The following is a 27515-nucleotide window of genomic DNA, read 5'->3' on the forward strand; positions in this document are numbered from 1 at the left end:
TGGCTTTCTTAGCTGGTGGAACCGCACAATCCTCTCTCAAGTCCATCGTAGAATGTAATACATTTCTAGCTAAACCCCTCCTTTATCCGGTTTCCGGTCGCTGTTCTTCTTCGGGTCGCAACCGTCTTCCGGTCTGACTTCCTGTGCTAACGTTCTAATCTACACTGCTGCCACCTGTCGTCACGGAGGGGAATTGCAGCCATTTTGTAAAAATTTATAAAAAAAATTAAAAACAGGAAGAATACGTGAACCGGGATGAGGGCGGGAAGGAAGGTTGAAATACGTGACAATCCCGGGAAAAACGGGATGGTTGACAGCTATGCTCTGCACTGACAGATTTGTGTTCATTGTGCTGCTTTTATAAAGCCTCAAATAACGGCTTACAATATTTCATGAAAGCAAAGTTTGTCTGTTTTTGTTTTGTTTGTCTAAGATTTAAAAAGGTTTAAACTTTACAGCACTGACAAAGTTGAACAAGTTGAACAAAGTGCTGTACAAGCCCCACAACATAAATCTTTTTTTAATTTAAAAAATTTAAAAATGATTTATAATTATTATATATATTTTTTTAATTGAAGCTTCGAATTAAAATCGAATATCGGCCCCGAAGCTTCGAATTCCAAAAAAAATTCAAAGGTCAGCCCTAGTCTGAAGTCATGACCAGCTGTTATATAGATATTGTAGATATTGTTAACCCTAACCCTGACCAGCTGTTACCCCGACTGCACCCCGACTCTGGAACTCCCTCCCCCAGTCCATCAGAGACTCCCCTACACTCTCCACCTTCAAAGCTCACCTCAAAACCCACCTGTTCTCCCTTGCCTTCAACCTTCACCCTTAAACCCCCCTCTCCCCTCCAACCTGATTGATGTCTGTCTCCAGTCTTTTCTGTGCTTTCATGCTGTCTCCCCTGTTCCCCCCATGGTCTCATGTTCCTTTTGTTTTTGTTTCTTTGTTGTTTCTTTGTTTTTGTTTCTTTGCTTTCGTTTCTTTGTTTGTACTCTTGCTCCCGACTACTGTCAGCGACTTCGGGTTACTGAGAAGCGCTATATAAATTAAATGAATTATTATTATTATTATATAGATATTGTAGATATTGTTAACCCTAACTGTTACAAAGGATCAGATTAAACCGAATATATATATTTATTGATTGATATATATTGCATAATATTTGTATATCGTTTGATATCCCTTGTATATTCCTTGTACATATACACGGAATATCCCTTTAGCCTAGTACAGACCATAATACTTCATTCTCCTATTGGACAGCGGTCCACAGGCGCCAAGGCCATGCCTCCAAAGTCAGGTTCAAAGTCACCGCCGGGGACATGCCTGGACATGAATGGTATTGCGCAAGGATATGAGACAGGAATAAAGCTGGTACTAGTTTATTCATCTAAGCGTATAAATACGGCGCAGGTGAATACAGAAGTATGTTACCCAATAAGTTGAAGCCTCACCCACGATACTACGTGCGGTGAAGTATGGCCTGTTTGGCCCCAAATAGAGCATTGAGACCGCGTGCGAATTAATAACTGAAGTGTCAGAGTTTGGCGCTATACCGTCGAGTGCGACATATTCTATTAAGTCAGTAATAGTCTAATTGTGTATAGTGTATCGTGCGGTTAAAGTTCTACAGTGACCAGCATCACCAACGTTTTCTTCGTATCAGCTAGAGTGCTTATCCAGGCTGGGCTGCTTTCATGGCGCTTTCACCCGAGGAGCCCTAGACGAGGACCGTGTGGACATGTACACTGGATTATCTACCCGACGACTGCATAGCCCTTTACGGCTGGATTATATTTGCTTTTGGTCCTGTGATTAATGGAGCGGAGAATCGCCGACGCCCACAAGTGTGTGGGATTTACCCTGTGAGGAGCCACGTCGAGTCTGCCCCTCAGAAGCCTGAGGCAGGCTAGCTTTCTTCCCTGTGGAGCTACAGGCTACGGAGAACAGCTGTATTCGTCTGTGGATCAAGATCTTATTGCACCGTCTCCCGTACTCGGAGTCTCCTTATCATCGTTGACCCAGACTCTATTACCGACAGATCCTCTACCCTTGCTGGCTTACAACCGGGGGGACCCTTCCAGTATCTCCCGCTATATTACTAGTGTACCATAGATATAATTCCCTAAGATTCAGGTTGTATAATTACCTCCTGCGTAACCAGAGAATGGACATTCGTTATTGATTTGCCTACGCACATTCCTTTGCCTTATAAGCGCATTCAAAGTGAAATAGAGAAGTATATTATGTACCTTTTGCTGCAATAAATACTTAATTACAACTTTGTGTGGAACCGATTTCATTGTGGGAAGTGTTCATCATTATATATATCATGTACTGTATGGCCAGTAATTAAAGTGCATAAGACGGTAGTGGTTTAATGATACCATACTTATCAATACAGTCAGGGAATTGTACCCCTCGGTTACACTAACCCTGACCAGCTGTTATATAGATATTGTAGATATTGTTAACCCTAACCCTGACCAGCTGTTATATAGATATTGGAGATATTGTTAACCCTAACCCTGACCAGCTGTTATATAGATATTGTAGATATTGTTAACCCTAACCAGCTGTTATGGTAGATATTGTTAACCCTAACCCTGACCAGCTGTTATATAGATATTGTAGATATTGTTAACCCTAACCCTGACCAGCTGTTATATAGATATTGTTAACCCTGACCAGCCCAGACGGTCTCTCTGTCCCCTGCGTCCTCCAGGCTCTGAGTATCTATCAGAACAGAGAGCTGATCACAGTCTACCACGGAGAGCAGGAGGATCCGGACGACTTCGACACCGTGCTGCTCAGGGCGCTGGTGGGAGGTACAGTACATAATGAGTTATATTACAGCAGGTACCTAACACTAATACATAGACCGTATCAGAATAACCCACAATGTCCAAGTGCACTGATAATATTTGTGTCCTTTAAACATTGTGTTTATGTGGACATAAATAAATATTCTAAATGTGTCTCTATGTGTGTGTGTGTCTCTCTGTGTGTGTGTCTCTCTGTGTGTGTGTCTCTGTGTCTCTCTGTGTGTGTGTGTGTGTGTGTGTGTGTCTCTGTCTGTGTGTGTGTGTGTCTCTCTGTCTGTGTGTGCAGCCAGCAAGCAGCGAGCCTCTCTGGACTCCTCCCCCTACACTGAGGAGCTGAAGCTGGCCGTCACCTGGAACAGAGTGGACATCGCTAAGAGTGAACTGTTCAACGGAGACGTGCACTGGAGGGTGAGACACTGACCAGAGAGAGTGACCAGAGAGAGTGAGACACTGACCAGAGAGAGAGACACTGACCAGAGAGAGTGAGACACTGACCAAAGAGAGAGAGAGAGAGAGAGAGAGAGAGAGACACTGACCAGAGAGAGATACCAGAAAGAATGACCAGAGAGAGTGACCAGAGAGTGACACCAGAGAGAGTGACCAGAAAGAGTGACCAGAAAGAGTGACCAGAGAGAGAGACCAGAGAGAGTGACAAGAGAGAGAGACCAGAGAAACTCATCATCGGGTCATTGGACAAAAATGATTGAGATATATTGAGAGTTAACGTGTCAAACATTTTGCAAATCAAGTCACTTTGCTTTGATTTCGGGCACGTTTGGTATCGGATTCAGTATCACAGAAATGTTCTGATACCAATATAGTGTTTTAGTCTGGTATCAGACCAATATCCAATACCAGTATCAGTATCCCTATTACAGATGTATTGGATCTTATTATACCTTATTAGCAAACACATGCCGTGTCACATATTGCTTCAGTTTGGATGTCCGTGTCCTGCAACACACAGAGCTGGGGGAGTCCACAACTCCCCCAGCTCTGGAGATAAATGGCCAGAAAATAGAGCGCGTTGAGGAGTATAAATATCTTGGCACCACCATCTTCAAGACCAACACAGATAACATCCACTCTAAGTGCCAACAGCGACTGTTCTTCCTCAGGAAGATGAGGAAGCTTCAGGTGCGACCATCAAACCTGCAGGCTTTCTACAACTCCTTTGTGGAATCGATAATGTCCTTTAACATCACATCATGGTTTGGAGTGATGCGTGCCATCAACCGGAAACCTCTCGATAGGGTCGTTAAGATCAGCGGCAAGATAATTGGGAAGGACCAGGAGCCACTCAGCAGCATCCACAAGAAACGGACAGTTAAAAAGGCCTCCCGAATAGTTGTAGATAACACACACACCCTTCACACCCATTACAAACGAATGCCCTCAGGCCGTCGATACAGAGCTTCATCACTGAACAAAAGGGGCTTAGGTAGCTTCGTGCCAACCTCCATCAGACTGCTGAACACCTAGGTCTGGTGGAGGCCGGACTGCCCCCCCCCCCCCCCCAAGGACTTTGGACTACTTAAAATAGACTCCCCCTTCCACCTGATGGACACATACTATGTACCTGTACTACTATTATTTATTATTTATATACATACAGAACTGCTCCACATGGTTTTTAATATATCATGCTTTAAGTACTGTAGTTTTAATGTAGTTGGTGTTTTTTTATATAGTGGTCTTTTTATTGTAGTTTTTTTTTTTTTTTATCCTTTTCTCCCTCCATTTTCCTCCGATTTTCTCCCCATCCCAATGTTAGTCGTTATGCCAATTCCCAATCCCCTTCCTGGTCGCTGCGCACTTACCCCCCACAGTCGGTCTGGGAGAGTGGAGGCTACCACGTGCTTCCTCCGACACACGTCCAGCCAATCAACTGCTTCTTTTCACCTGGCAGCGTGGATTCTCACTGAGAGGGCGTAGCGTGTGGAAGGATCACACTATCCCACTTAGATCCGCGCTTAGCAGGCGCCCCGACCGAACTGTAGGAGTCGCTGTTTACAACGACCCGGACCCACCCCGCCAGCTTCTCCCACCCTCTAATACTGCCAATTGTATTAGTGTGAACGGCCAGCCAAGCTGGTGACAACGCCGGAGCTGTGAGCTGGATTCGAACAGGCGAATCCAGCCGCTCCGGGGTTGGTGACGAACGCAATCTCCGTTACGCCACCTGACCGCCGCCTTTTTATTGTAGTTTTAACAATTTCTTTTTTTTATATATAGTGGTGAGTGTATGTATTGTGATTGTATGTTTGTCTTTCAACCACTGTACAAATGAAGTTCCGAAAGGAAAATAAAGTAATTTGAAGTTTGAAGTTGAAGTTGATGAAGCCCTTTCTTACACGTTCACACAGTCTTTGAAGTACATGCGGATATCACAGGCAGAATAACCTCTGACCCCTTTGACCCCTGCCAGTACCAGGACCTGGAGGACTCCATGACGGACGCGCTGGTGAACGACAAGCCTCAGTTTGTGCGCCTCTTCACGCAGAACGGCCTGAACATCCTGGACTACCTGACGTACGGCCGGCTGGAGGTCCTGTACCGCTCCGTGCCCGACGGCGCGCTGGCCTACCGGCTGCTGCAGCGCTACCTGGGGGAGCGGCAGGGTACTGCATGCTCCACTCGCTCGCTGGCCAACGTGCTGGACCCCTCGCCCTCCAAGATGGCGGAGGCGAACACACGCAGTGGTCCCAGGGAGATCAGTCTGTTTGAGGTGAGGGAGGTTATAGAACAGATGTTCTATAGATCAGCCTGTTTGAGGTGAGAGAGGTTATAGAATAGATGTTCTATAGATCAGCCTGTTTGAGGTGAGAGAGGTTATAGAATAGATGTTCTATAGATCAGTCTGTTTGAGGTGAGAGAGGTTATAGAATAGATGTTCTATAGATCAGCCTGTTTGAGGTGAGAGAGGTTATAGAACAGATGTTCTATAGATCAGTCTGTTTGAGGTGAGAGAGGTTATAGAACAGATGTTCTATAGATCAGTCTGTTTGAGGTGAGGGAGGTTATAGAATAGATGTTCTATAGATCAGTCTGTTTGAGGTGAGAGAGGTTATAGAATAGATGTTCTATAGATCAGTCTGTTTGAGGTGAGAGAGGTTATAGAATAGATGTTCTATAGATCAGTCTGTTTGAGGTGAGAGAGGTTATAGAATAGATGTTCTATAGATCAGTCTGTTTGAGGTGAGAGAGGTTATAGAATAGATGTTCTATAGATCAGTCTGTTTGAGGTGAGAGAGGTTATAGAATAGATGTTCTATAGATCAGTCTGTTTGAGGTGAGAGAGGTTATAGAATAGATGTTCTATAGATCAGTCTGTTTGAGGTGAGAGAGGTTATAGAATAGATGTTCTATAGATCAGTCTGTTTGAGGTGAGAGAGCTTATAGAATAGATGTTCTAGGGGCGGCTAGGTGGCGCAGTGGGCAAGGCGCTCGCCACCAACGCAGGAGATGCTGGGTTCGAGCCCAGCTCTCGGCGTTGCTACCAGCTTGGCTGGTCATTCATACTAATACAATTGGCAGTATTAGGGGGTGGGAAGCTGGTGGGTGGGGATCGGACGTTGTGGACAGCGACTCCTACAGGTTGGTTGGTGCGCCTGCGCAGTAGAATCAGGAAGCGACGAGGGCAGCGTGTCCCTCCCACGCAGACCCTCGCCGTTGAGAGATCGCGCTGTGCAGGTGAAAAGACCTCGAGTACCGGAGGGGACGCGTCTATTCTTTCCCCAATACATTTCCAGTTCCGCGTGCGCGTTCAGCGATCTGATTGGCCACAACGTTTCTGATGCGATCTGATTGGCCACTGATGTTTCTGGTCATGTGACATGTGCGCCCAATCGCGTGACGAGCTGTGTCTTTGCCCATTTCCGGGTCTAACAGCCTGCAAACTACCTAACGCCTAGTTTATCACTGGTTAAGCTTAGGCGACTCTTTCGAAGTTGGTTAAGGTTAGAGTTTGGAATCAGGGCTGGTGTTCTATCGTCCTGCTCGAAGACAAACTCTAACCTTAACCAACTTCGAAAGAGTGCCTATACTAAGCTTAACCGTCGAAAGAACTTGCCGTCACACGATTGGGCGCACATGTCACATGACCAGAAACGTCAGTGGCCAATCAGAGCGCAGAAGGCGAACGTGGAACTGGGAAAGAATTCAGGCGGAGGGGACACGTGATGCAAGACTTCGTCCACATTGCAGCCGGCTTGTGGGAGGCATGGCCTAACAACGTTCGAGACAGGGGAGGGTAGAATTGGACAATGCAAAATTGGGGACGGGAGAAAAATTGAAAAATGGGGAGAAAAAGTAGATACAAAAAAAAAATAATAGATGTTCTATAGATCAGTCTGTTTGAGGTGAGAGAGGTTATAGAATAGATGTTCTATAGGGATGCAGTGAGACTGATACCGATATTGATACAGATATTGATATTGATACTGATATTGATATTGATACAAATATTGATACAGATATTGATAGAGATATTGATACTGATATTGATACTGATATTGATACAGATATTGATAGAGATATTGATACAAAAAAAGTTGCTTTTCATTTATCTATTTATTTAACTATTAAACAATATAAAACGAATTGGCCATAATATACTGAGCAAACTAATGCTTACAGCTGTAACCTACTAATAACACTTAAGTAACTCTCCATGTCGTCTCTACTCTCCATGCCGTCTCTACTCCCAGGTGTCCCAGCTGTTGGAGATGATCATGGGAGACGTCTGCCAGCCGTTCTACTTCTCAGTGCTCGGTCTGGGTGGCATCACCTCCAAGAGGAAAGCACTGCGGGTACCGCTCTGTTTTACTGTCTTTACTGTACTGCTCTGTATTTACTGTGTCTTTACTGCAGTACTGCTCTGTCTTTACTGCCTTCATCACACCTTACTCTGTCTTTACTGTGTATTTACTATGTACTGTGTCTTTACTCTCTCTGTCTCTCCCTCCCCCCCTCTCTCTGTCTCTCCCTCTCTCTGTCTCTCTCTCCCTCCCCCCTCTATGTCTCCCTCCCCCTCCCCCCTCTCTCTGTCTCTCCCTCTCTCCATCCCCCCTCTCTCTGTCTCTCCCTCTCTCTGTCTCCCCCTCTCTCTGTCTCTCCCTCTCTCCATCCCCCCTCTCTCTGTCTCTCCCTCTCTCTGTCTCCCCCTCTCTATGTCTCTCTGTCTCCCTCCCCCCTCTCTCTGTCTCTCCCTCCATCCCTCTCTCTGTCTCTCTCTCTCCCTCCCCCCTCTCTCTGTCTCCCCCTCTCTCTGTCTCTCTCTCTCTCTCTCTCTCTCCCTCCCCCTCTCTCTGTCTCTCTCTCCCTCCCCCCTCTCTCTGTCTCTCCCTCCATCCCTCTCTCCCTCTCTCTGTCTCTCCCTCCCCCCTCTCTCTCCCTCCCCCTCTCTCTCCCTCCATCCCTCTCTCCCTCTCTCTGTCTCTCCCTCCCCCCTCTCTCTCTCTCTCCCTCCCCCCTCTCTCTGTCTCCCCCCTCCCTCTCTCTCTGCCCCCTCCTCCCCCTCCCCAGCGTGCCAGTAAGCTGCTCCGTGGTGACTGTCTGTACCGTGAGCAGCGCTGCCTTCACCCCTGGGCCTCTCTGTTCATCTGGGCCGTGCTGCAGAACCGCAGTGAGATGGCCGAGTTCTTCTGGGAGATGGTGAGCAGGGAGTACAGAATGTTCTGTTCTAACCCCAGAGGGTCCAGAAGGTTCTGTTCTAACCCCAGAGGGTCCAGAAGGTTCTAAATAGGGAAACTCTGGGAATGTGGGAGGTTTTCCAGTGAAGTCATGTAGTAAAGTTACAGGGAAGTCCCTTCATGGTGAGTTTGACGAGCTTCCATCTGGAAGGCACTATAGAGTTCCCATAACCCCCAAACCATATTTAACAATTTAACAAGTCTTTCATCCCACAAGTCATTGCTCTGGTGAATTATTAGCTCCTCATTTTAACCACAGTACTGGTTTGGTACCTGAAGCTGTCTGTGTTTGTGTTGCTGTTGTTTCTCTTTGATCTATTGTATTGGGCTCTCCTCATATCTCCTCATCCTCTCTCTCCTCTCCTCCTCATATCTCATCTCCTCTCTTCCTCTCTCTCCTCTCCTCCTCATATCTCCTCTCATCCTCTCTCTCCTCTCCTCCTCATATCTCCTCTCCTCTCTTCCTCCTCTCCTCTCTCCTCCTCTCTTCCTCTCTCTCCTCTCCTCCTCATATCTCCTCTCATCCTGTCTCTCCTCCTCATATCTCCTCTCCTCTCTTCCTCCTCTCCTCTCTTCCTCTCTCTCCTCTCCTCCTCATATCTCTTCTCATCCTCTCTCCTCTCCTCTCTCTCCTCCTCTCTTCCTCCTCTCCTCCTCATATATCCTCTCATCCTATCTCTCCTCTCCTCCTTATATCTCCTCTCCTCTCTCTCCTCCTCTCTTCCTCCTCTTCTCTCCTTTTCATATTTGCACGCACGCGCACAAAAAAATGCGTTCACAACTTTCACTCTACTGTCGCGCCATGCGCCAACTACCCGGCCTGTGGGGGGTTTGCTTGAGCTGGTCTGTGCACACGCGAGGGAACATGTGTGCGCGGGAGTGTGCGGCATCCAGGCAGTTCTGATATTACGACTGCACCCCTGGTGATAGACCAACACCTCAGCTGGAAAACTCATATTAACGTTAGGTTATGACTATAACCAAGTTCTGTTAGTTAGGGGCGATGCTTGGCATCGCTACTGCACTATCTCGCGTACGTGCACCCGTACTGAATAAACCACAAATGTACCTCTAATACCAGTATTAGTCTGACCACACCCCTCATCAGCTTACCTTCATAAGCAGGTGTGTGGTCACCTGCTCTCCTCCTTCCCAAGCTTTCACCACAAGGTGAGGACAAGGGCTGCAGCGGCCGTCCGATGCCAAGCATCGCCCCTAACTAACAGAACTTGGTTATAGTCATAACCTAACGTTCTGTATCGTTAGTGGCTTAGCTTGGCATCGCTACTGCACAAGGGAGGCCAAGCGGAGCCACTTGGCTGACAAATACACCCCGCTGACAGCCCCCCAAAACCATCAGAACAGGGAGGGCCGAGCCCCCCCGACCCCCCCTAATGGAGGGTAGCCCCCCTATTAGGGACGTCACGGGAGGGCGACGGACCCGACCGTGCGAAGAGGCACTCAAGCAACTCAACGCACAGGGTGAGCAGACCGTGGCTTGACCCCACGACTACACACACGCACAACCCGCATGCCACCCGGGAACGAACGGAGGAACAACCTCGTTACTGCCCCCAGAATCACGGGGTCAAGGGCAAACCCAACCCCGTGGCAAGGCCGTAGCAGCGGAGCACGAAGGAAAACCCAGACCCACCAAAAGGACTGGACTCCCTAGAATGGGGGCCCGGAGAAGTCCATGATGCCAGCATCAAGACCCCACCAGGTGGGCACGTAGTGCCCCGCCCCCCACATCGCCAGCGTATTCGGACAAAGGCCCCTCAGTTACTGCACCTGGTATTCCCAGGCGGAACCAACCAGGCCAGAACCTGCCCAGCTTCCGAGATCGGACGAGATCGGGCGTGTTCAGGTCGGTATGGCCGTAAGCCGAGCGGGCCCCGTCCCCCCAATAGTACACCGCCTGGCACACTGACCCTGCAGAATAGGCAGTCAGCATGGCCGTAAGCACACAAAAAAGGTTAACCAACGGAAGCAGGCAGCGCACCGGGGAAAAACCAGGCAACAGGCTGTTAACCCTAGCCTGGAGACTGCGGACGAGACAGGCGCCAGAGGGGACAGCTGAACACAGCCGCCCCGGCGGAAGGAGCGTAAGCTGGCGGTGTTGCATGACCAAGCCTCCATTTAACAACCCCCACCCAGAGGGGTCGAGGCAGAGAAGGCTGACACGATTGGCAGACGTCATGAACGTGCAGGGGCACCCTCAAACGGTGAACCCGGGAGTTGACACTGCTCCAACACACCAGGGAATCAACCACCTCGGTGTTACCCAATGCGGTGGTTGTTCCTATAACCCCTCAAGAAAAAACTCCAAAACACACCTGCGGGTATACACCGGCTATACCGCAGTACAAGTGTTTCAGTTTCCAAAAAGGGTTAACCCAGGCCTACGGGTCGCAAACATCACTTCGGACCGGGCCTGGCGGTACGGGAAGCACAGGGTCACCAGAGGAGGTCAAAAAACCACCCCCACAGGCCCCTCTTCGCCATGCGTGAGAGAGGAGCGAAAAATAATGGAGAACCAGCCCCTAAGCACACCGTACCCGGTATTCCCCGGCGGTCTCCCAACCAAGTACTAACCAGGACCAACCTGTGTAGCGGCCGAGATCCGACGAGATCGAGCGCGTACAGAATGGCATGGCTGTAAGCCATGACGACAGTGCTGAGTAAAAACATACCCAACCAGGGTCTCCATAGCGCTTAACCCTGTGACACCCAGACCGACCTGGCATTTTTCCCCCTGAAAAAAGCCCAAGTCCCTCAGGGTACCAGAACAGCAGATCTGCATCCCCGGCGGACAACGGGTTCAACTGATCTGGACCAGCGTGACCAGAACCAGTCCCGTGCCCTAACCACGCCGACATGCCTACTCCAGGAGAAGGGCAGATATGCGTGTTGATCTTAACATGAAAAGAAGGCGCCACCCAGACGTTCGGACGAACCGCGCCTGGTGGCCCACCCCAAGGGCGTGAGACCCCACTACATATGTTCAGATCCATCCCGTCATCATCCCCCAGACATGAACGAGAATCCGTCGACAACCCACCCAGGTCATGGGATGTGGTCGCCGGAAGAGGAAAAACCCCCATCCCAGTTGCTTTATAAAAACGCTGTTTCAACCACAAGCAACCAAGGCGTGCCAGTCAATCGCCTGTTTACAGCGAGCTAGCACTATACGTGCGTCGGGACACACCCCCATCAATGAACAGGCTATTTAGACCTGTCATTGAATCCCCAAGGCGCCCAGGGGAACGACAAGAGGGGTGTGACACTCCCTAACTCCAACACTTCTGGAATAGAAAGAAGGAAGCATCAACAGTATGTATCCCAGTCTACACAGCCGGGGTAAAAAATGTTCACATTTTTACATCCCACCACCCTCCCATAGGAAAGAGACGGGGATCCCCAGAGAGACTTCCCACGCGAGCTGTACAGATTGAAAAGAATATATTGCACCTTGAGCCATGTAAAAAACTGGTTTTAGGGCCTCCGGGGAAGAGGCACCGAACCCATACACACTCAATAAACGAATTGAATCGAATATACATACAATAGAAAAGGACCCTTCTAGAGGGTCCACTCACTTTGACAATCTGAGGAGGAAGGCTCTGTACTCTGATGGAGGCTTCCTCACATGGAAGAAGGAGTCCGAACTCACAGAAGGCCTGAGTAGGCGCTTGGTGAGGAGGAGCCCTGACCACCCCCCCTGAAAACAGATCCATCACATGGACCTGAACAGCACACGGAAGTCCTACCAACAGAGACGCGCACGGTGACGTACTCTATGGCGGGGGAATTCCTGCGGTGCACACGCCCAATATACCAGGCCGTGGGACCAGGAACTCCCCCCCCCCCCCCCCCCCCCCCCCCCCGTAACGTGCCGAACCGCCACGTGACGGGTACCTTGAAGGACAGGGGGTGTACCCCTGACCGACAGAACAATGGGGAGAGGAAAGGTTACCAGTTCACCCCTTTACGACCCCACACCCATGATACGACGTAACGACAAAAAGAGAATATGACACAGTCATAGTCAGCTCTATGAAGCGTTTCACAGCTCCACACAGCGCATGAGCTAACCTGCTATCTGATTTTTACTAAGGAAAAACACAGAATAGAGAAGGCTCTAAGAACCCCGGTCCAACATACACATGTGCTTCTGTGGCCAGTACAACCCAGTTGTAGGTCACATGACACACACAACCCATCATCACCTACAAAAAATGGCAAAAACACTCAACAGAGGAACGCCGTTTTTTTCACAATGAGAGAATACATCATTCTTGATTAGTATCGACCACAGGCCTTGCTAAGCACACATGACAGCAACCAAACCAATTTCCCTTTAGGAAATAAGTTTCTCCAGCAGATTTAGCACAACCTCAGCAATCAAGCTAAGAGTCACATCGTATCCCTACCACACAAAAGACACAATTAATGCACAACATGTCTGATAGGAGGTGATAAAGTCCCCAGGGAACCGGGGGGGAAAAACACAATCCTCCTATTTTACCCTCAATACGGCCAGTTAAAACAGGAAAACCTGTTAATGTGTGAACTCACTGTTCATTGTCATTACAGTCTGAGAAAGAACATTATTTTACTCACTTGTCACCAAGCATAGCTTCATAGGTCAGTTGCCTTAGTAGTGAGTACACGGTACACATAAACACCATGATGTTTCTCACACAACAACCAGATCAATACATCACGATCTGCACGGAGAAGCTAACTGCCAGTGACAAAAACAGCTCACACACAACCCGCAACGTATCCCAAATGCATTGCAACAACACACGTTTTGGGAAAAAACACCGTTATTCACAATACATTTAGCAAAGTAAAACCAGAAGACGTGTTATGAGGTCTGGCCAACCCCGTACCTACCCGGAACGCAGATCAGCGAAGTGCAGTCACAAGACACCGTAGAACACAGCCGTCCTGTGTTATTCGACCCGGGCAGCGTCGCCGCTCCACCAGTCGCTACAGTCCTCTTTGTTGACGCAATCCCCGTCTAGGCTCAGGCAGGGTCGACGAACATCCCCTGTCAAGGATGACGTCGTGGTCAAGAGTGTAAAACATGTTAAAATCAAAGCACGTTCAACAGAATAGCATCAAGCTAACGGCTGCTCCAACCGTTCGGGTGCTATTGCTTCCGCTCGCGAGACGCCGACCTAACGACGCACGCGATCAGAAGCGAGCTCCCGGCGGCGCGCGAGAAGCTAAGCTACCCCGCGCCAGGCCACTGACCGGCTAACCGTAAGCCATGAACATGTAAACAATGACATAACACTCACCCAGACAGGCCGCCGTTCTGAACCCCTCCTCACTTTTTAAGAGAAAAGAGAAAACAAGACGTCAACACCGCTTCACAACGGTGACATTACCACGTCCGGCGGAATCAGCACAGTACCAACTGGCCTGTATAGCTGACTTTGAACATGAATCTGCCGCTATCGCACATTACATGCACATATCCCCTCGTGAAGGAATACTCTCATTTGGATATGAAAGATGGGGTCTTAACACGGTGACAGAGAGAATCCACTCGTCCAGAACACACAGGGATCACCAGTGTCAATGGTCGCGGCCCACTAGTTAAAACTATAATGGTCGCCAGACCAAGGCCTTCTGTCGCCTAGGCGGCTAAACAAAGGACCCTAGCCTGGGGCCGGTTTCCATAAACTTTGTCAAGTAGCCCCCATAGCACTAACAGACAAGTGGAGCCCGCCAGCAAACACTACTCACCCAACCTGGAACGCACCGCTCCTCACAACAGCGGCATGTCCGACAGTTCAGCCGTGGCCTGACAGGTTTCACCCCAACAAACACAGCAAGGAACTGCAGTTGAGAAGCATGCAGCGGCGTGCTCCCAATACGAAAACCGGTGGAGGGTTTTTAGAATGATCATCATCTTCTAGACACTCCAGTACGAAGACAATATCGCCGTATTTTCTCGAAAATAGTGAGAGAGAAAATAAAGATATGATGTCAACGTATCCTTGTTTCCCAAGCTGTTCCTAATCCAATTTCTTCCATCATGGTGTCAAGTGTGGGGATCTACCGAGGCACCTCTTCCTTGTGGTGAAAGCGAGAAGGAGGAGAGCAGGTGACCACACACCTGCTTATGAAGGTAAGCTGATGAGGGGTGTGGTCAGACTAATACTGGTATTAGAGGTACATTTGTGGTTTATTCAGTACGCGTGCACGTACGCGAGATAGTGCAGTAGCGATGCCAAGCTAAGCCACTAACGATACAGAACTACCGGTATCTTAAGAAAAACCAGACACATATTAAATTGTATTACCATATCTAACTTACTGTATAGAAACTTGGGGAAACGCATACAAAACTAATCTGAATCCTATTATTATCTTACAGAAAAAGGCAATAATGGTTGTGAACAATGGTTATCTCCATCCTACAAACACACTGTTTTTTGATCTAAGGGCTTTCATGACCTTAAAACAGCAGAGATAGTTTTTACAGCTAGAAGTTATCAACTGCCAAGTAACTTACAAATTTTGTTTAAAGAACGAGAGGTGAGGTATAATTTAAGAAGAGCACTCAATTTCAAACAGCCTAGAGCTCGAACCACACTTAAAAGTATGTCTGTGTCAGTTAACACTTTCAGAGCCGTTGCTTAACCTTGATTTAAATAATAATAATAATTTGTTTAATTTTTTTTTTTTTGTATTTTTTTTTTGTATTTTTTTTTAAACAAACACAAACAAACATGACAACACACAATAAGATATACAAGCATTAGTTGTCAGTGCACATCCAATGAAATCACATTTTAGTTAATTGTCTTATATAGGATATACCCCTAATACCTGTTATCTAAAAACCTACACACATATGCTCCAGCTCGAACCCCCCCCTCCCGGACCCCACCTTGGATAGTACCTCCATTATCCCTCGCACCTAACCAGACACTACCATTAGTCCGGCACATTTTTTCCGGTTGAAACCAGCGTGATGCGATCAGCTTTTTAGCTACTGTGATACCCGATAAAACCAATCTCTTTAGCTGTGGATTTACTGCAAACTCAAAAACATCATTCAATAGTAATACAGAGGGGTGTACAGGTATATTCCAAGATACGAGTTTTGATAATTGTTGGGTCACATCTTTCCAGAATGTCTTAACTGGTGGGCAGTCCCAATTAGTGCACTGCAACCTTGCCCAGGCCTGACGGGGCCCGGCCCGGCCCGGCGGGTTCGGGCTGGGTAGGGCTTTTTTTTTTATAAATAATTCGGGCTCGGCCGGGCCCGGGCACCGCCGTTTTTTTTTTTTTTTTTTTTTTATTGCGTTTTTTTATTTTTTTTTTCATATAACTAGGGTTATATGATAACCTTCGTTTTAAGATTCGCTTTCTCTTTTGCGCCAGAGAAACATTTGGATGTAATTACTGCAGCGCGCAGAGAGAACTCAGGGGACAAGTTCAACTCGATTGGTTGTGTTGGAATATAGCCAGTTGGCGAACGTTTTAATTTGTTCTTGGGATGTATGTAGCCGATTTTGTTAACGGTGTTCAACGCGTTGCTGACGTCTGGTGAGTGATGTTTACTATTTGCTGGGTCGCGACTGCTACTTGTTTTGTTGTGATTTTCATTACGTTGCTCTGCTCGAAATCTGATTTCTGTTTTCTGTTTGTTTGTTTGACTGGGTAGGCTATTGTGTGTCGTGTGTGTGTGTGTGTGCGTGTGTCAAAGAAGATTCTATAGCCTTCAATACGTTTTGAGGCTGATGTGTGACAGTGTGAGTCAGTCTATATAAGCGAGCACTGGGAGAGACGGCATTGCGAAACAGGCTATGTAAATGCTTCTTAGTTTTGTTTATTTATTACGTTCATATAAAACCGTGTTTCGAATATTTAAAACAAATACAAAAAAATTATATTTTAATAATAATAATAATAATAATAATTTTTTTCTGGTTTTCACGCGGGCTAGGGCTTAAAATATTATTTACAGTCGGGCTTATTTTCGGGCAGGGCCTGAAGTTCAAGGGCTCGGGCAGGGCTCGGGCTTTATTTCAAGGCCCTTGCAGACCACTAGTCCCAATACATGTGCATAAATGTCCCTTCGTCCCCATTTGTACATTGGGAGCATTTGGAGTCTTGTTTAAGACCCATTCTGCTCAGTCTTATAGGAGTCAAGTATGTCCTGTGAATATAGTTAAGATTGATTTGTTGATGGTCCGGGTTCCTTGATGTAAGTCGGACATTTGCCCAGGCTCCTTGCCAATCAAAGTCATTTTCCAGGTCTGGTATATCCCTCCTCCAGGCAGAGTCTAGTTGGAGGGTTTCATACGAGGACGTTAGTAATTGATGATAAAAATCTGAAACAAAACCTCTCGATGTCTCTCTTTCATAGAAGAATTTGTGGTATCTGTGGTGTTCAATTGGTATGTCTAATGGAACACCGTGATTTGTTTAATTTGTTAAATTTGTTTAATTTATATAGCGCTTCTCAATAACCCGAAGTCGCTGACAGTAGTCGGGAGCAAGAGTACAAACAAAGAAATGAAAGCAAAGAAACAAAAACAAAAACAACAAAGAAACAAAAACAAAAGGAACATGAGACCATGGGGGGAACAGGGGAGACAGCATGATAGCACAAAAAAGACTGGAGACAGACATCAATCAGGTTAGAGGGGAGGGGGGGGTTTAAGGGTGGGGGGGGTTTGAAGGCAAGGGAGAACAGGTGGGTTTTGAGGCGAGCTTTGAAGGTGGAGAGTGTAGTCTCTGATGGACTGGGGGAGGGAGTTCCAGAGTCGGGGTGCAGTACGAGAGAAGGCCCGATCTCCGAAGTTTTTTAGCTTGGATGTCGGGACAGTGAGGGAGGCAGTGGAGGAGGACCGGAGGGAACGGGTGGGGCAGTAGGGAAGAAGTAGATCAGTCAGGTAGGGGGGGGCCAGGCTATGGAGGGCTTTGAAGGTGAGAAGTAGTGTTTTAAAGTTTATGCAGTGTTTGATTGGGAGCCAGTGGAGGGAGTGGAGGACAGGAGTGATGTGTTTGCGGGACCGGGTGTTAGTGAGGAGGCGGGCGGCTGAATTTTGGACCATTTGCAGTTTATGGAGGGAGCGGGAGGTGATACCAGTGAGGAGGGAGTTGCAGTAGTCCAGGCGGGAGGAGATGAAGGCGTGAATGAGGGATTCAGCAGCGGGGGGGGGAGAGGCAGTGACGGATTTTTGCGATGTTGCGGAGGTGAAAGTAGGATATTTTTACGATGGAGCGGACGTGGGGGTCAAATGAGAGGGTGGGGTCAAGGAGGACACCAAGGTTTCGGACTAGGGGGGAGGGGGTGATGGTGGAGTCGTTGATGGTGAGTGTGATGGGTCCGGATCTGGTGAGGGTGGTTTTGGTGCCAATGATGAGAAGTTCAGTCTTGTCACTGTTCAGTTTGAGGAAGTTGTGAGTCATCCAAGTTTGGAGTTTGGTGATGCAGGATTCGATGTGACTGAGGGGTGGGCTGTGGGGGGATTGTGTACTGATGTAGATTTGGGTGTCGTCAGCGTAACAGTGGAAGTTGAGGTGGTATTTACGGATGATGTGACCAAGGGGGAGAATGTAGCAGATGAAGAGCAGGGGGCCGAGGACTGAGCCTTGGGGGACCCCCTGTGTGACTGGGGAGGGGGAGGAGGTGTGGCTGGAGAGGGAGATGAATTGGTGTCTGTCTGTGAGGTAGGAGGAGAACCAGCAAAGTGCTGTGCCCTCAACACCCAGTTGGTGCAACCTTTGGAGGAGGATGGAGTGACACACTGTCAAAGGCTGCACTGAGATCGAGTAGGATCAGGATGTTGAGGGCACCGGAGTCAGCGGAGATGAGGAGGTTGTTGATGACCTTAACCAGTGCAGTTTCGGTGCCGTGAGCGGGACGGAAGCCAGACTGAAGGGGTTCATAGAGGGTGTTGGACTGGAAATGGGAGTGGAGTTGGGAGGCAGCAATGCGTTCCAGTGTTTTAGAGAAAAAAGGAAGATTGTATATGGGGCGGTAGTTGGAGAGGCTGGATGGGTCAAGAATGGGTTTTTTGAGGACAGGGGTGACAGCGGCGAGTTTATAGGGGGAGGGGACGTGGCCTAGGGATAGTGACTGGTTGAAAAGGGCGGTGAGGTGGGGGATGAGAGCAGGGAGGCCGGCTTTGGTGAGAGTAGGGGGTCAAGGGAGCAGGTAGTGGTCTTGGAGGTGGTCATGAGGTCCATGATGAAGAGGAGTCGACTGGGGCGAAGGCAGTAAAAGGGGTGGGAGGGATGGAGTCAGGTGGGGGGAAAATGTTGGTGGGGGGGGCGAGGGTGGGGGAATTGGCGATGTGGGCAGTCAGTGAGCTGTTGATTAGAGATACTTTATTGTTGAAGAAGAGGAGAAACGAGTTGCAGAGGTCAGGGGAGGAGAGTGAGTTATTGTCCGGGGGTTGTAGGAGTTTCTTGACAGTGGAGAAGAGGGTCCGGGGTTGCGGTTGCTGCTGTTGATGATGGTGGAGTAGTGGGCAGATTTGGCAGCTTGGAGTCCATCACGGTAGGAGGAGACGTGCTGTTTGTGGAGGTCGGCGTGGATGGTGAGGTGGTTTTTTTTTATAGAGGCGTTCTAATTGACTGCCGGTCTGCTTCATAGAGCGGAGTTCCGGAGTATACCAGGGGGAGGAGGTGGTGAATGAGACAGTGATGGTTTTCAAGGGTGCCAGTGAGTCGAGGGAGTCAGAGAGAGTAGAGTTGAGGAGGAGGGCATAGTCGTCGGGGTTAGAGGGGGCGGAGTCAGGGGGAAAGGCAGAGGATATGGACTGAGACAGTGTGAGAGGGTCAATGGATTTTATGTTACGGAAAGAGATGGTGCGTTTATTGGAGTGGTGGGGTGGGGGAAGGGGAGCAGCGAAAAGGATGCAGTAGTGGTCAGAGAGTGGGAATGGGATGGGGTGAGGATTGGATATGGGTAGGGAGGCAGAGCAAACAAGGTCAAGTATGTGGCCTTTGTTGTGGGTGGGAAAGTTGATGTGCTGGGTGAGGCTAAAACAGTCAAGGAGGGAGAGGAAGTCAGGAGTGAGGTTTGAGTTTGGTTGGTCAACATGGATGTTGAGGTCACCGGTAAGTAGGAGGCGGGTGGAGAGAGTGGAGGCTATGGTCAGGAGATCAGAAACTTCAGTTAGAAAAGAGGGATGAGGCTTTGGAGGGCGGTAGAGGAGTAGTGCAGTGATAGAGTTGGGGAGGGAGAGGGCACGGTATTCAAAGGATAGCATGGGAGGGAGGTTTAGGTGCAGTTCAGTGATGGATAGGGAGAGTTTGTGGAAAACGGCAAGACCCCCCCCCCTCGGCCAGAGAGGCGGGGCTTGGCGATGAAGCTGTAATTTGGGGGGGTAGCTTGGTTGAGGGAGTAGAAGTCCGAGGGCTGTTGCCAGGTTTCAGTGAGGAGGAGTAGGTCAAGGTTGTTGTCCAGTAGTAGTTCATAAATCAGAGGTGATTTGTTAGAGAGAGAACGAGTGTTGAGGAGAGCAAGGGAGATGGATGGGGGAGCAGGGAGGAAGGAGCGAAGGTTATCGAGGTTGGCGGTGCGGCGGGTGGGGGTGGCAGGGGGGCGAGAGGTAGTCCAGGAAGAGGGGATGTATGAGCCGTTGAATGACACCATCCACTTCAATGTTAGTTTAAAACCGCCTAATCTATGATTTAAATTATGTGTCTAATCTGCCCGTCGCTTTATCAATGACTCGTTTGCAGTCAACATTGTCGAAGCGGATTGTTTTTTTATCGGTTCATTTTCGTTTTATAGCATTTTGAAAAGCCCTCGTTTTCAAGGAAAATATAAAGATTCCATGATAAAAGACATTTACTGGAATCTGTTTCAAATAAACGCTAGATTATCGATAGTATATGTGTACGTATGCACGCTATGGACGCGAGCTGAAAAATCGATTCTCTTATTTCCTCATCAGCGATCGCGCACACACAGACACATCACACATAGGGCAAACGCTGAGATCTCAGCGAATACAACTCTGATTATCCCAAGACTGGTAAAATAGATTCCTTACCTCAGATCAGATGTTCTCCAAAAAGATCATTCCAATTCCTGATCGCCATTCCAAATATCGATCACGCTTATTGATTGAGTATTGGCTGCTGTGAATATATATTCCAGGCTGATTCCCGTCCCGCGATGACTTCCATGTTGATCAGACTTTTTGCCAGCACAAGGAACCAGCTGGCTCCGCCTCTACATATCTACAGATCACAGGTCAGTCTAAGCGACTGACCTGCAGTTACACAGGGATAGACTATAGGGGGCGCTTTTTTCCATTCTGAGCTCCTGTAGGAGCTGGTGTACCAACGGGAAACTCGGTTGATGAAATATGATTTCAGATCGCTAATAAACAATAAAACTATATTTGTCGTCGTCGGCACTCAGTGGGGGGGCTAATAAAACGAGATATGTCGTCCGTGGCACTGAAAGGGTTAAAGGAGTGAAACTCTGGAACAATCTACCTGGATGAAATAAAAAAACAGCAGGAGTATTTTTAAGTTTAAAAAGATGTTTAAAAACAGGGTTCTAGAATCTTATAGTCAAATCTAACCTAGAATCTGTTTTCTCTACCATGTAACTCGGGTATTGTAGATTAAGTATTGATTTTCCTATGTTGGCTTAACTCATTCCGCGCCGGACCCGAGTATAGTCGGGTTAACTCGCCGAACGTTCAGCGCCAGACCCGAGTATAGTCGGGTTTTGGCCGTTATTTATTTTATTCGCTATTTCCATTGATTATCCATCCAGGGAGCCTGATGTTATCATTGGGAATGGGTCTGAGATCGCAAACGTCCAATACCGCCGCCTGCCAACTTGCGGCCGGTATTGCACATTCTTTGAAACTCTCTGGCTTTGGCTGTGCGTCAATCTAAAAAGTCTGGGCCGGGTTTTCCTTGTCGAGCAGGACAAGAGTTTATAACACATGGATTGAGGAGAATCAAGCACTCCCGGTTCATGTTCTTTGGTGGATTATGTTGGCAACACGATCAACATCAATACTTGGAATGGCGATCAGATCATTGGAATATTCTTTTAGGAGTACATCCTAGTCAAGGTAAGGGGTATATGGTATCAATCTTGCGTTGATCCAAGAATCCATTCACTGCGATCCGAGCGTATGTGTGTAGTGTGTGCGTGTAACGTATTCCGTTGGTGACGATCAAAGCTTAGAAAAACGCTTTCATGTATTCACATGATGAAACATAATACCGATAATATAGCGTTGATTTCAGATTGATTGTTGATACAGGTGAGAAACGGCACGGTTTTGAGTGAAATGCACGTATTGCTGCATAGCGTCGTTTTCTGGGATTAGACAGGATTACTCTAAAACGATACTGATATTCACCACGGTATAAAATGAGAATGTATGGATGAAAAAATTATTTCCTTTTCACAAATTGAACGATAGATACTCGAGGTCAATGGGTAATAGTATTATATCCATAGCTATGATATATAATATAGTTTGAGCCCTGCAAACACTGCCACATATTCGTATACTTTAAACAGTATCAGTAACAGTAAACAGCGCCCTCTGGCGCTGAAAGTGTTAATGTTCTTTTCGGGATCAGTTTTTGTTGATTGTTTCATTTTGCAAACTTTAACCTTTTTGCAGAATTGGCCTTTGTTTTTTAATTAGGTGTAGGTTGTTCTATAAGCCACTTGGCCTCAAACTAGGGATGTCCCGATCACGTTTTTTTGCTCCCGATCCGATCCCGATCATGTGATTTTGAGTATCTACCGATACCGATCTTTCCCGATCCGATATTTTTTTTTTTTTTTTTTTATAATTTTTTTTTATCCCAATTTCTCACATTACATTCACCCTGAATGTTGACGTTATCCAGGTGAAAAGTTAACTTCATTCAAGCGAGGCATTGCAATCCTTGACATAAATCATTTGATGTATAATTAAATCAAAGGAAATGCGTTTGGATCTGAGAGTGTGGCTGGTCTGCCGTTCTGCAGCTGGATACTATTGGTTTGTTTTGGCAAAATTCTTCTGCTCTGTGTGACAATAAATAAATGAATGATGATATGCAATTTAAAACCAAAACTAAGGCATCAGTATGAATAAGACGTGAACATGGTCATGTTTGTTGAATAAAAAAAAAAATTAAAAAAAATCCTTTTTTTTTTTTTTTTTGTCGATCCCGATCTTCAGAAAATCACGTGATCGGCCCCGATCACGTGATTGGATCGGGACATCCCTACTTCAAACCTATCCTTTCGCTTGTTTATTTGTAAACATTTCGAAAAATATTAGTTTATTGTATATTTGTAAATATTCGAAATAAAGAATTCATTCATCTCCTTCTCTCCTCTCTCTCTCCTTTCCTCCTCTATCTCTTCTCTCCTCTCCTCTCTCCTCCTCTCCTCTCTCTCTCCTCCTCCTCCTCCTCTCTATCCTCTCTCTCTCCACCTCCTCCTCCTCTCCTCTCTCTCTAGGCAGGCGAGTCGGTGCTGAGTGCTCTGAGTGGCTGTAAGTTGTTGAGAGAGTTGTCCAAGTGGGAGAGTGAGACGGAGACCAAGCTGTCCATGAAGGATCTGGCTCAGAGGTTTGAGAACCTGGCGCACGGTGAGACCATGACATTAACCCTGACCCTGGATCAGTTTACACACACTACTATCATGTCATATTACTAGGGCTGACCCCTATTAGTCGATTAGTCGACTAATCGGTTGAAAGGAGCCGTAGTCGACTGCCAACCTTAGTCGAATAAAAAAAAAGAAAAACAATTATATTAAAAAAAAATATATATATATATTTTGTATCATTCTTTCTAAAGGAAAAGAGGCCTATACGCGTGGCTAACGCTAATGGCACGCATACCAGAGGCTAACTGCCTACGAAAACAGGCACAGAGGCACTGAAAGAGGATTTCACCCATCTAATGAACACACTAGACTAGACAAATATCAAGATGTATCCATCAGTGGACCAATTGCATGCTTTTGCAGAGGACAAGAAGCCTTCAGTCGACTCCTTCAGACATTAAGCACCCCCACAGCCCAAATGGAATGATAAAAAAAGAAAATATTAAATTTTTTATTTCTTTTTTTTAGTCGACTAACAGCAAATTTTGGCCAATCATAGTCGACTATCCAAATCCTTAGTTGGGGACAGCCCTACATATTACATTACATTAGATTCAAATGGATTGTCATCATACAGTACAGTACGGACCACTTCCTAGTTGAGACTCAACACCATTTAGTTTGAAAGCCCCGTCTTTTATTGAGAGATCTGACTTGGTAAAGACGGCTCTTCCCCTCTCTGTGGATGCAGACGTGTTCAGCTCCTGCTACCAGAGCGACGAGGCGCGCTCCTTCACGCTGCTCATCAGGAAGTCCCCGGTGTGGGGCGGCAGCACCTGCCTGCAGATGGGCATGAGCGCCGACGCTCGTCTGTTCTTCAGCCACGACGGGGTGCAGGTCTGTCTGTCTGTCTGTCTGTCTGTCTGTCGCCGCCACGCCTTTCTCACGAGTCTAGTTGGTCTGTCTGGAGTCATGTCGTCTCCACTTACAGGAACACGTTATGGGCTCATGGGCTTACATTATGGTATTACATTATGGGCTTACATTATGGTCTTACATTATGGTCTTACATTATGGTCTTACATTATGGTCTTACATTATGGTCTTACATTATGGGCTTACATTATGGTCTTACATTATGGTCTTACATTATGGTCTTACATTATGGTCTTACATTATGGGTTTACATTATGGTCTTACATTATGGTCTTACATTATGGTCTTACATTATGGGTTTACATTATGGTCTTACATTATGGGCTTACATTATGGGCTTACATTATGGTCTTACTTTATGGGCTTACTTTATGGTCTTACTTTATGGGCTGACATTATGGCCTTACTTTATGGGCTTACTTTATGGGTTTACATTATGGGCTTACTTTATGGGCTTACATTATGGGTTTACATTATGGTCTTACATTTTGGGCTTTCTTTATGGGCTTACTTTATGCCCTTACTTTATGGCCTTACTTTATGGGTTTACTTTATGGGCTACCACTTACCGTCTTCTCCAGAGTCAGACGACAAGATGGATGCCAGTTTCCTCTACTGTGCGTTCAGTAGAAAGCTATCTGGCTGCAAGCTAGCCTAGCTTAGCACAAATTAATGGAAGTAGATACAGATCAGCTAGCATAGCTGTTGGCCAAAAACACCTCTCCCGGAGTTTTAAGCTAAGCTAGGCTAGCTGATCCGTATCTGCTTCCATTAATTTGCGCTAAGCTAGGCTGAGTTATATGGCTTATATGCAGACGGCCATTGTACTTGTATATAGTGTATGTGACAAATACACACTTAGACTTTGGCTTGAGATGTTTTAAGATAACCTGCTCCTCCTCCAGTCTCTACTGTCTCAGATCTGGTGGGGTGACATGAAGAGGAGCACCGAGGTGTGGAAGCTGCTCCTCACCTTCTTCTGTCCCGTCCTCTGCTACACCAACCTCATCTCCTTCAGGTTAGCTCCTCCCACCTCATCTCCTTCAGGTTAGCTCCTCCCACCTCATCTCCTCCAGGTTAGCTCCTCCCACCTCATCTCCTTCAGGTTAGCTCCTCCCACCTCATCTCCTTCAGGTTAGCTCCTCCCACCTCATCTCCTCCAGGTTAGCTCCTCCCACCTCATCTCCTTCAGGTTAGCTCCTCCCACCTCATCTCCTTCAGGTTAGCTCCTCCCACCTCATCTCCTTCAGGTTAGCTCCTCCCACCTCATCTCCTTCAGGTTAGCTCCTCCCAGATCATCTCCTCCAGGTTAGCTCCTCCCACCTCATCTCCTCCAGGTTAGCTTCTCCCACCTCATCTCCTTCAGGTTAGCTCCTCCCAGATCATCTCCTCCAGGTTAGCTCCTCCCACCTCATCTCCTCCAGGTTAGCTTCTCCCACCTCATCTCCTTCAGGTTAGCTCCTCCCACCTCATCAGGTTAGCTCCTCCCACCTCATCTCTTCAGGTTAGCTCCTCCAACCTCATCTCCTTCTCTCACTGTCTCTCTCTCTCTCACTGTCTCTCTCTCTCTCTCTCTCTCTCTCTCTCTCTCTCTCTCTCTCTCTCCCCCCCCCAGGGAGGACGAGGACAGTCAGGAGGACCAGAGACCCAGTGAGGATGCTCCGGGTCGGGACAGCGACGGCACCTACGGCACCACAGTGTTCTCCTTCTACGACATCAAGCACATGTAACGTTCTCTCATATAAACTACATGAAGCACATGTAACGTTCTCTCATATAAACTACATGAAGCACATGTAACGTTCTCTCATAAACTACATGAAGCACATGTAACGTTCTCTCATATAAACTACATGAAGCACATGTAACGTTCTCTCATAAATTACATCAAGCACATGTAACGTTCTCTCATATAAATTACATCAAGCACATGTAACGTTCTCTCATATAAACTACATCAAGCACATGTAACGTTCTCTCATATAAACTACATCAAGCACATGTAACGTTCTCTCATATAGACTACATCAAGCACATGTAACGTTCTCTCATATAAACTCCTAGAGATTCCTGAATGCAGGCAGTACTGCATGATATACTCTGCATTTTAATAGGCCTCTTGTAGAGATGCAGCTACTGTACTGTATGAGATGCAGCTACAGTACTGTATGAGATGCAGCTACTGTATGAGATGCAGCTACTGTATATACATGTCCAATACCAACCACCATGTGGAAGAAGCATGGTGACATTAGATTGTTAGATCTCTCTGATCTCAGTCGTTTGTATCCAGTTACCTGATGGTCTGGGAGTCTACGCCAGTGGTCGGCAATAGGCGGCAATCATTTCTGGCCCTTCAGATTATTTTGAGAACATTATTTTATTTAATTCTTTTATGTTTTTTATATCAGACCGACTAGGCTATATATTAAGCTATATTGTCCAAACAGAGAAACTACCACCACCTACAGAATGCTTATTATTATACTTAGTTTTATACATGTTGAGAGTGAATAACAGGTAGGCAGCGAGGTGCAATGTAGGCTTGTTCAACTGGAAAAAAGTCGGCGGACAAAATTCCTATCGTAGTCCAGTGCGCTCCAAAGAACGGGCCGTCGGATAGACGCATTGGTTGCGTGTAGTGTAGGATGGAGAGAGGAGCTTGTCTCTGGTTTTATAATAAAAAATGGCAAAAAGACAAAGGTATGTAATTTATGGAATTACATGTCTGCAAACATTTCGTTTACAGTTTATTATGCCACCTATGCAGCTAGTTTATTTTGTATCTATTTTCTGCCTATGCCACAAATGTATGTCTCAGTTATAAGGTGATCTGTCACAGAGGTTAAAAAAACTTTTCACTATCAATATATTAAATTAGCCATTGTTTTTTATTCTGGCCCGCCATATAATGGCTTGGAAGAAATGTGTCCCGAGGCCAAACCCTGGTCTACACTGTTCTGAAGTAGTGAATTTGATCGGTACTCAAATAGATTCGATTAGACTAGATTACATTATATTGATGTAATCTCAGTATAATTTTATAATTTTATATTTGTATATTATATATATATATATATATATATATATTTAATAATTGTATGTATAATTTTGCTTCTTGGAGAATGCCACATGTTTTTAGGCAATTCTCCTTCACATCTTTGTGGATTATAGTAAGGGAAATATATGGAAATCTGCTAACTAAATCCTTACCAATCAATTTTTTCACTAATGTGTTTGTAAAGGTGTGTAGTAAGATGTATTAAAAAGTTGAAGTTCAAATCCTGTATGTTTTTTCGTAACAACTGCTCAAAGTCGAGGTACCGAATACCGATTTTCGAAAAATCTTAAATGTTCTGTTTGGCCTTGGGTAACTTGTGAGGGGTCAAACTAGGGGGTTTTCATGATTCTGAGTTGATTGCAATAATTTATTTTTCATTAAAATCATTCCTTGGTTGAAAAAAGGCCACGCCC

At 46.7% G+C, this 27515-nt stretch overlaps 1 pseudogene across 1 annotated transcript in view; it reads left to right on the forward strand.

Annotated features, from left to right (window-relative positions):
* Positions 1-27515, forward strand: part of LOC311233137 (transient receptor potential cation channel subfamily M member 4-like) — an 88478-nt pseudogene that overhangs the window by 39126 nt on the left and 21837 nt on the right. Inside the window, exons 9-17 of the transcript XR_014621072.1 lie at positions 2738-2840; positions 3124-3245; positions 5266-5565; positions 7547-7648; positions 8364-8492; positions 23016-23145; positions 23857-24002; positions 24947-25059; positions 25657-25767. The product of XR_014621072.1 is annotated as a transient receptor potential cation channel subfamily M member 4-like (transcript). The remainder of the gene's footprint in view (positions 1-2737; positions 2841-3123; positions 3246-5265; positions 5566-7546; positions 7649-8363; positions 8493-23015; positions 23146-23856; positions 24003-24946; positions 25060-25656; positions 25768-27515) is intronic.

Source organism: Notolepis coatsorum, assembly GCF_963971535.1.
Source record: "Notolepis coatsorum genome assembly, chromosome: 8".
In the NCBI taxonomy this organism is placed as follows: Eukaryota; Metazoa; Chordata; class Actinopteri; order Aulopiformes; family Paralepididae; genus Notolepis; species Notolepis coatsorum.